Genomic DNA, 8,208 nt, shown 5'->3' with positions numbered 1-8,208 from the left:
TCGGATCACCGAACCCCAGCTCAGCAGCACCATTCCAAAAGAGAACTGTCTGAGCCAGGCACCCAGTGGCTCACGCCTGTCATCCCCGCTACTCAGGAGGCTGAGATCTGAAGACCATGGTTCAAAGCCAGCCCGGGCAGGAACGTCCATGAGAGCAGAGGCCAGTGTCCATTGGTGACTGCACAAGAGAAGAAGGAAGAGAAGGGGAGAAAGACAGGGAAGGCCTGCCCAGCAGGCACCGGCCAGCGTGGGCAGGACAGTGGGTGATGGCCCCACTCAGAACGGGGCCGTACGCGTCTCTCCCTCCATCCTCTGCCTCTCGTCGCCCAGCAGGGAGGAGCTGCAGCTTCCATCAGCCCCAGCGGGTCATTCACGGCCCGGGATTTCACTAGAGCAGCCCTGGCACCGGGCAGAGGCCTGGGCTCTCACTGGCAGGGCCAGCTGCCTTCAGTTCCACTGCTAGACAGCTCTGCGCTGAGTCCCTTACCCGAGAGAGCGTGCAGGCTTACTGCTGAGACTTAGCCCCCGTCAGCTCCCACGGTGGCTCCCGTCCTTGGGCTGAGCAAATCTTCCCGGGGAGGGACGGCCTGCGGGCTCAGAGCTGAGGCTCGGGGCAGGTATCCTGCCTGCTCCTCACCAGACAGCCGCTCACCACCAACCCTGCGTCGGTCATGCCCGCTGGGCCTGGTCACGCCTGTGGCCTGGTCACGCGTGTGCTGACACAGGCGGTGGGGCGCTCCCTGAGGAGGCAGGAGATCAAGAACACCTTCCTGCAGGAAGCGGGCTTGCAAGCCGGGTGCCGTAGCTACATCTGCAATCTGAGCTGCTCAGGAGGCTAAGATGTGAGGATGGTGTTTGAAGCCAGCCCAGGTTCGGGAAAGTTCACAGACTCTTATCTAGAGTAAAGCTGGAAGTGGAGCTGGGGGTCAAGGGGTGGAGTGCCAGACTTGAGTGAAAGAGCTGAGGCCCAGTGCCTAGCCCTGAGTTCGAGTCACAGTACACGTGCACACAGAGACACCTTCAGACCAACCCAAAACAAAGCCAGGAAGAAGTGGGCTTGACTCTGGAGGATGTGTGTAGTTTTGTTACCAGTGATCTGCGTCTCCCAGGACCCCATGTTCCTGTGTGGAAGCCCACACCCCACCCGCCCCTGTGCCTCTGGGAAGCTGTTTGGAGAAACCCTCATATCATTAGGGTGCAGTGAGGTTATCAGGCTCTTGCTTGAGCTCTGGGCCTGGGCGCTGTCCCTCAGCCCTCCAGCTCAAGGTGAGCGCTCTACCACTTGAACCACACTGCCACTTCTGGCTTTCTGGTGGTTCATTGGAGATAAGAGTCTCATGGACTTTCCTGCCCGTGCTGGCTTTGATCCTCAGATCCTCAGATCTCAGCCTCCTGAGTAGCTAGGATGATAGGTGTGAGCCGCCAGCGCCCAGCTGTCATCTGGATCTGGGGTCTTCTCAGAGGAGGAGGTCAGGACAAGAGTGAGGAGCTGGTGCGGACACCGGGAGCTGACAGCCTCGGAGAGGCCCAGGGGAGCCAGCCTCTCACGTCTGGGGCTTAGAACCCCCAGGACTGAGTGAGTGAGTGTCTGTCCTTTGAGCCTGGATTGATGCTCATGCGGCGGGCGGGGCCTTGCTCTGGAGGGGCTGCCAGGGAGGCTGGCCTCCCCGGGCACTCAGGAGGCCCGCGCCCCGGTGTTCAGGGAGCTCACTTTGCTTGTGCTGTGTCACTCATCAGAGAGACAGTAACCAACGTGAGTGTTGCCCAGCTGGCCACCAGACCCCTCATGTCACAGAGACCGTCCCTCGGTGGCTTTCTGATCTCGGTCTGGGGGAGTTGCTCTTCCATGACAGATGGCAGAGGGCATTGTGGGATTGCGGGCAGCCTTCTGCGCTCGCGATGCCCGGGAGGGAGGCAAGGCCTGGCCGCGGCCCCTGGGCCTTGCCACATGTGGGCTGTGGCTCAGACCCACCGTCCACCCTCTGTGGCCCCAAGCCAGGGACCCGTGCAGGTCTGGGAAGAATGACCACACGGCCTGCTGCAGTCAGGGAGGCCTAAGTCTTTTGAATCTGGAACCTGAAGAATATTCTAGATGAGTCTGGAGAAAGCATCTTCTGCAGGCCAAAAGCCAAAGCTAAGGGGGCAGAGCAAACCCACAGGGTCAAGGGGGAGGATGGGGAGGGGGCACAACCACCAGGGCGGGGTACAGAGGGCTGGGCCCGGGGTCCACGGCCGTAAGTCCGGGGTCCCGCGTCTCCTCCTGGGTGAGCGCTGGCATGGTTCCTGGCAGGTAGTGCCCTGCTGTGCAGACCGCAGGGCTCCACACGCTCCCCGCCCGGCTCTGAATGAGCAGGGGGGAGATGGGGAGGGGAGCCGCTGACATGTTTCTTTCTGTTGAGACATCCTCCGCTGCCCTCTTTGGCTGTCTGGGGTCCCTCACATGGGGACTCTGGGACTCGCCTGGGACAGATGTGAAGGGGGTCAAATGGTAACTCTTTTCCCAGCTGGTTGCTGGTGATTCTTGGGGGTCTTGGGGTGTCCCCAGGACCCTGCGAGGGGCCTCGGTAGACCTCTTCCATTTCAGAACCCTGGCTCTCCTGTGTTCTACCAGGGCCCCGTTCTCCCCTTCTGCTCCGCTCAACTCAGGCTAAGAGCCAGGGAACCCCAGCCGTCCCCCCCCCAGCCCCCCCGGCCTGTGGACCCTGCTTCTCCTTTCCAGCTTATGTTCATAACCGCCAGGTGCAGTGTAACAGACGTTCCTTCTGTTCAGAATGGATCCAATTCTGCTAACTGTAGGTTGCAACCCTAAATTGTTCCCAGAACCCCGGTCTCCGGGCCTCCTGCGGCCAGGAAAGCACTTCGCCACCAGAGCTGCACCCCTGGCTCTCTTCCTTCTAGTTTGTTTTCCAGGGTTGATCTTGTGCTTTTGCCTGGGCCAACCTCAGACTGCAATCCTCCTTCCTCTACCTCCCAAGTAGCAGGGGTTACAGACATGCACTGCCATGCCCAGCTTGTTTGGGGACACTGGGGTGTGTCTCATTAACTTTTGCTCAGGTTGGCTTCACCTTGTGGTCCTCCTATCCCACCTTCCAAGTAGGTGGCATTATAGGCATGTGCCACTACATCCACCCTCACAATGGAATCTCCAGGGCTGGGCGCTGGTGGCCTATGCCTGTAATCCTAGCTACCCAGGAGGCTGGGGATCGATGTTTAAAGCCAACCTGGGCGGGAAAGTCCATGAGACTCTTATCACCAATTAATTATCAAAAGGCAGGAAGTAGACCTGTGGCTCAAGTAGTAGAATATTAACCTTGAGCAAAAATACTCCAGTGCCCAGTTCCTGAGTTCAAGCCCCTGGATCAGCACCTGTGTACCCATGCATACACACACATAAACACAGACACAGACAGACATACACATGTTATTTTAAAATATTAATCTGTGGTGGGCGCTAGTGGTTCATGCCTGTCATCCTAGCTACTCAGGGGGCTGAGATCTGAGGATTGCAGTTCAAAGCCAGCCTAGGTAGGAAAGTCCGTGAGACTCTAAACTCCAATAAGCCACCAGAAAACCGGAAGTGGCGCTGTGGCTCAAATGGTAGAGCACTAGCCTTGAACTGAAGAGCTGAGGAACAGCATCCAGGCCTAGAGATCAAGCCCCACGACCGACAAAAAACAAAAATCTGAGTGGCATTCATAGTACAAAGCAAGGCCAGAGGAGCCCCTTGTACCGATGCCCCCTCAGCCCCGCCTGGGCTGGCTCTGATGGTGGCTTCACCTCCTCCAGGGTCCTGACCAACTGTGCTCATACTGGAGCAGCTCTGGCTGGTCTTCAAAGCCCAGCATCAAACTTAACATCTAGGGAGGTCAGGTGCCAGGGCAGTGCAGGGAGCACTGTCAGCACCAGGATGGGGCGGTGCTGGGAGCACTGTCAGTCAGCAGGATGGGGCGGTGCTGGGAGCACTGTCAGTCAGCAGGATGGGGCGGTGCTGGGAGCACTGTCAGCAGCAGGATGGGGCGGTGCTGGGAGCACTGTCAGTCAGCAGGATGGGGCGGTGCTGGGAGCACTGTCAGTCAGCAGGATGGGGCGGTGCTGGGAGCACTGTCAGCAGCAGGATGGGGCGGTGCTGGGAGCACTGTCAGTCAGCAGGATGGGGTGGTGCTGGGAGCACCTGTCAGCAGCAGGATGGGGCGGTGCTGGGAGCACCTGTCAGTCAGCAGGATGGGGCGGTGCTGGGAGCACTGTCAGTCAGCAGGATGGGGTGGTGCTGGGAGCACCTGTCAGCAGCAGGATGGGGCGGTGCTGGGAGCACCTGTCAGTCAGCAGGATGGGGCGGTGCTGGGAGCACTGTCAGTCAGCAGGATGGGGTGGTGCTGGGAGCACTGTCAGTCAGCAGGATGAGGCGGTGCTGGGAGCACTGTCAGTCAGCAGGATGGGGCGGTGCTGGGAGCACTGTCAGTCAGCAGGATGGGGTGGTGCTGGGAGCACCTGTCAGCAGCAGGATGGGGCGGTGCTGGGAGCACTGTCAGTCAGCAGGATGGGGCGGTGCTGGGAGCACTGTCAGTCAGCAGCATGGGGCGGTGCTGGGAGCACTGTCAGTCAGCAGGATGGGGCGGTGCTGGGAGCACTGTCAGTCAGCAGGATGGGGCGGTGCTGGGAGCACTGTCAGCAGGATGGGGTGGTGCTGGGAGCACTGTCAGCAGGATGGGGTGGTGCTGGGAACACTGTCAGTCAGCAGGATGGGGCGGTGCTGGGAGCACTGTCAGTCAGCAGGATGGGGCGGTGCTGGGAGCACTGTCAGTCAGCAGGATGGGGTGGTGCTGGGAACACTGTCAGTCAGCAGCATGGGGCGGTGCTGGGAGCACTGTCATCAGGATGAGGCGGTACAGGGAGCACTGTCAGTCAGCAGGATGGGGTGGTGCTGGGAACACTGTCAGCAGGATGGGGCGGTGCTGGGAGCACTGTCAGTCATGAGGATGGGGTGGTGCTGGGAGCACTGTCAGTCAGCAGGATGGGGCGGTGCTGGGAGCACTGTCAGTCAGCAGGATGGGGCGGTGCTGGGAGCACTGTCAGTCAGCAGCATGGGGCGGTGCTGGGAGCACTGTCAGTCAGCAGGATGGGGCGGTGCAGGGAGCACTGTCAGTCAGCAGGATAGGGCGGTGCAGGGAGCACTGTCAGTCAGCAGGATGCAGTGGGCTTCCTGGGAGGGCATGGGCATGGGCCTGGCCCAGCCCTCCTCTCCCCTGCTGTCCCCTCCCCAGAATACTCCCAGAAGGGAGCCCAGCCCTTGTTTTCTTGGCTCCCAGGTGCTGTGGGGTGAGGTCATCCCTTACATGCTGGAGAGGGGCCATTTCATCCTTATCAGATTTTCTCTTCAGGGAATGCTGAACTCCGCAGGCCCCAGGTGGGACTAGAGCCCCATCACAGGCCATATGGGGGGAGGGATGGACGAGATAGAGCTGCCCAGATCCAGTCCCAGATTTGTGTGTGCACATGTACGTGCATGTACGTGTGCCAGTCCTAGGCCTTGAAGTCAGGGCCTGAGCACGGTCCCTGTTTTTGCTTTTTTTGCTTCAAGGCTGATACTCTCCCACTTGGACCACAGCTCCACGTCTGGCTTTTTGGTAGTTAATTGGAGTTAAGAGTCTCACAGACTTTTCCTGCCTGGGTTAACTTCAGACCGTGATCCTCAGATCTCAGCCTCCTGAGTAGCTAGGATGGCAGGCATGAGGGCACCCCCCCCCCAGCGCCATGCTCTGTTTGCACCAGATTGGAAAAGGAATGCTGACCTGCTTTGCACATGAGATTTTATTGAACTGACCCCACTCCCACCTTGGCGATTGCTCTCTCGCTGCAGTGATGAGGCTGGCCTGACGCAGCTACCCACGGCCAGAGACTCCAGAGTGCTTATGATCTGCCCCTTAGCAAATCCCAAAGCAAAGGGGCGGGGCCACAAAGAAGGCGTGGCTAGGGTGGGAGGGGCTGGTGCTCCAGGCCTGGTTGGCCCCCATCCTTTTCCCAGCCCTCAGGATGGCTGGGTGGTTTACAGCTTGGGCTACCTGGGTCACTGGGTCCCTTCAGAGCCTCCCCCTGGTGTGAAAGGCACCTCAGGGCTTGGACTTCAGTGGCAGCCTCTCAGGGCTGAGCTGGGAGGTATACAGGCTCTTACCACACCCCCAGTTCAAGCTTGGTTGAAGAGTCCTCCGTCAGCTGGTGGGCAGTGTCCAGCTGCTGGGCAGTCCATGTTTAAGTGTGACCCTCCCTCCTTCAGAGGATCTCAACCCCCAAGGAGCCATCCTGAGGTGGTCCCACATTGTCCCCAAAGGTGATACTATCCTTTGGCTCTTCAGAGTTTAGAAAATGCTTTGAAAAAAAAAAAAAGTGTGTGTGCCACATTTGGGGCCTGGGTATTGTCTCTGAGATGTTTTTGCTGAAGACTAATACTCTACCACTTGAATTCTAGCTCCATTTCTGGTTGTTTGTTGCTTAATTGTAGCTAGGATTCTCACAAACTTTCCCCCTCAGGCTGGCTTTGAACCTCAGTCCTGAGATCTCAGCCTCCTGGGTAGCTGGGGTTACAGGTGTGAGCTAGCAGTGTCTGTCCACCTCGTTGTGCAGGGAGAAGCATCAGGATCTGGATGCCCGCCGGGACCACAGTCCCCCAGCAGCCCTCCCCAATGTGCACCCCAGCCCACAGATTCATTTGTCACCGTGAGCAGCTCAACTTCAGTAGGTGAGCTGCTGTTGCCTCTTACAGCCCTTCAAGGTCATTTACAAGGGCAATCATAAAGATGCAATTTAATATGCTTGGGAGAATCTGACTTATTAGGTTTGTGAATGTGATTAATAGGGTTAGTTTCAACAGTTTGAATCCATTTGTTGCAAAGAGTCAAATTAAGACCCACTGAACGTGATACCAAGACTTCCTGGCTTCACAAATGAAACAATTTGTAGACAGAGCTTCAAAGCTTAAGGAGAGCTAGATGGTAAAATGTGAAATTTTGTTGTTGTTGTTTTGGTGCTGGTGCTAGGACTTGGGCCTGGGGGCCTGGGTGCTGTCTCTGAGCTCCTTTGCTTAAGGCTAGTGCTCTACTGCCTAAACCACAACTCCACTTCTGGTTTTTTATGACTAATTGGAGACAAGAGACCTATGGACTTTTCCTGTCCCAACTGACTTTGAACCCTCGATCCTCAGATCTCAGCCTCCTGAGTAGCTGGGATTATAGTCGTGAGCTACCAGTGCCTGGCAAAATGTGTATCTCAAAACGTGGACACTAATCTAAAATGAAACTATAGATGACCGTTTGTGTCGTGGCACATCAGCCCAAAATGTTTTTCTTGCCCTCCTTCCCGGCTCCCGGGGATTCACGCAGGACCCTGTCCTTGCCACCACCAACCAACTCCCGGCCCTGGCTCTCCCAGAATCAGAGCTGCCCCGTGAGTGGAGAAGATTCCATGGCTTCTGATGTGAAGTTTCAGGGTGAAATTTGGGGTTAAGTTTCACTCAAGGGCCACCCATGAGTGAAAAAGCTAAGGGACAGTATCCAGACCTTGAGTTCAAGCCCTGTTATCAGCACAACAAATAACAGTGCTCTTTCCAGTGTCTCCAAAGGACCTGCTGCTCACCACCTGACCACGCAGTTCACTCTCCCTTGTGTGTGTGGTCTCCCTGGCAAAGCACTTCCTGGCAGACCCGTCCTCGGGAATCTGGAGTGTGCCCGGCAGGCGCGGAGGATGGACAGAAGAAAGGGGGGAGGGGCAGAAGACCGCACGGTGTCCTGAGCAGGTGGTTGGTTGTGAGTATCTGGCCAGGCCTAGGTGTGGGGCAGGGCGGTGCCTCTGCCTCCCATCCGTGAGGCTCTGGGCTTTGCCCCCCAAACAAACATCTGGCAGGCTGCGCAGCACCTCATGTGACAGAAGCCCCGTGGCCTCAAGTTCCCACACCACAGCTACCCTGAGTAGCAGAGGACTCAGGCCCAGAGGGAGGTCTGGACCGGGGAGGGCTTGGCATGTCCTGGCTGGCCTGGCCCCAACCCCAGCTCTTGCCCTGTGGGGAGGAGGTGAGGGGCCCGGAAGCCTCCACCACCCCTCGAAGGCCTCTGCGGCGTCCCCGGGCTGGAAAGCATGCGTAGGCTCCCACACAGGAAGGGAACCACCTGTGGCTTCTGTGTGCTGGTGTGGTCTCGGCAGCGGGCTGTGGGCTGCAGC

The sequence above is a fragment of the Dipodomys merriami genome, unplaced genomic scaffold (assembly GCF_024711535.1).
Source record: "Dipodomys merriami isolate MVZ:Mamm:240054 unplaced genomic scaffold, mDipMer1.0.p SCAF_2, whole genome shotgun sequence".
NCBI lineage: Eukaryota > Metazoa > Chordata > Mammalia > Rodentia > Heteromyidae > Dipodomys > Dipodomys merriami.
This window is presented reverse-complemented; position numbering follows the sequence as displayed.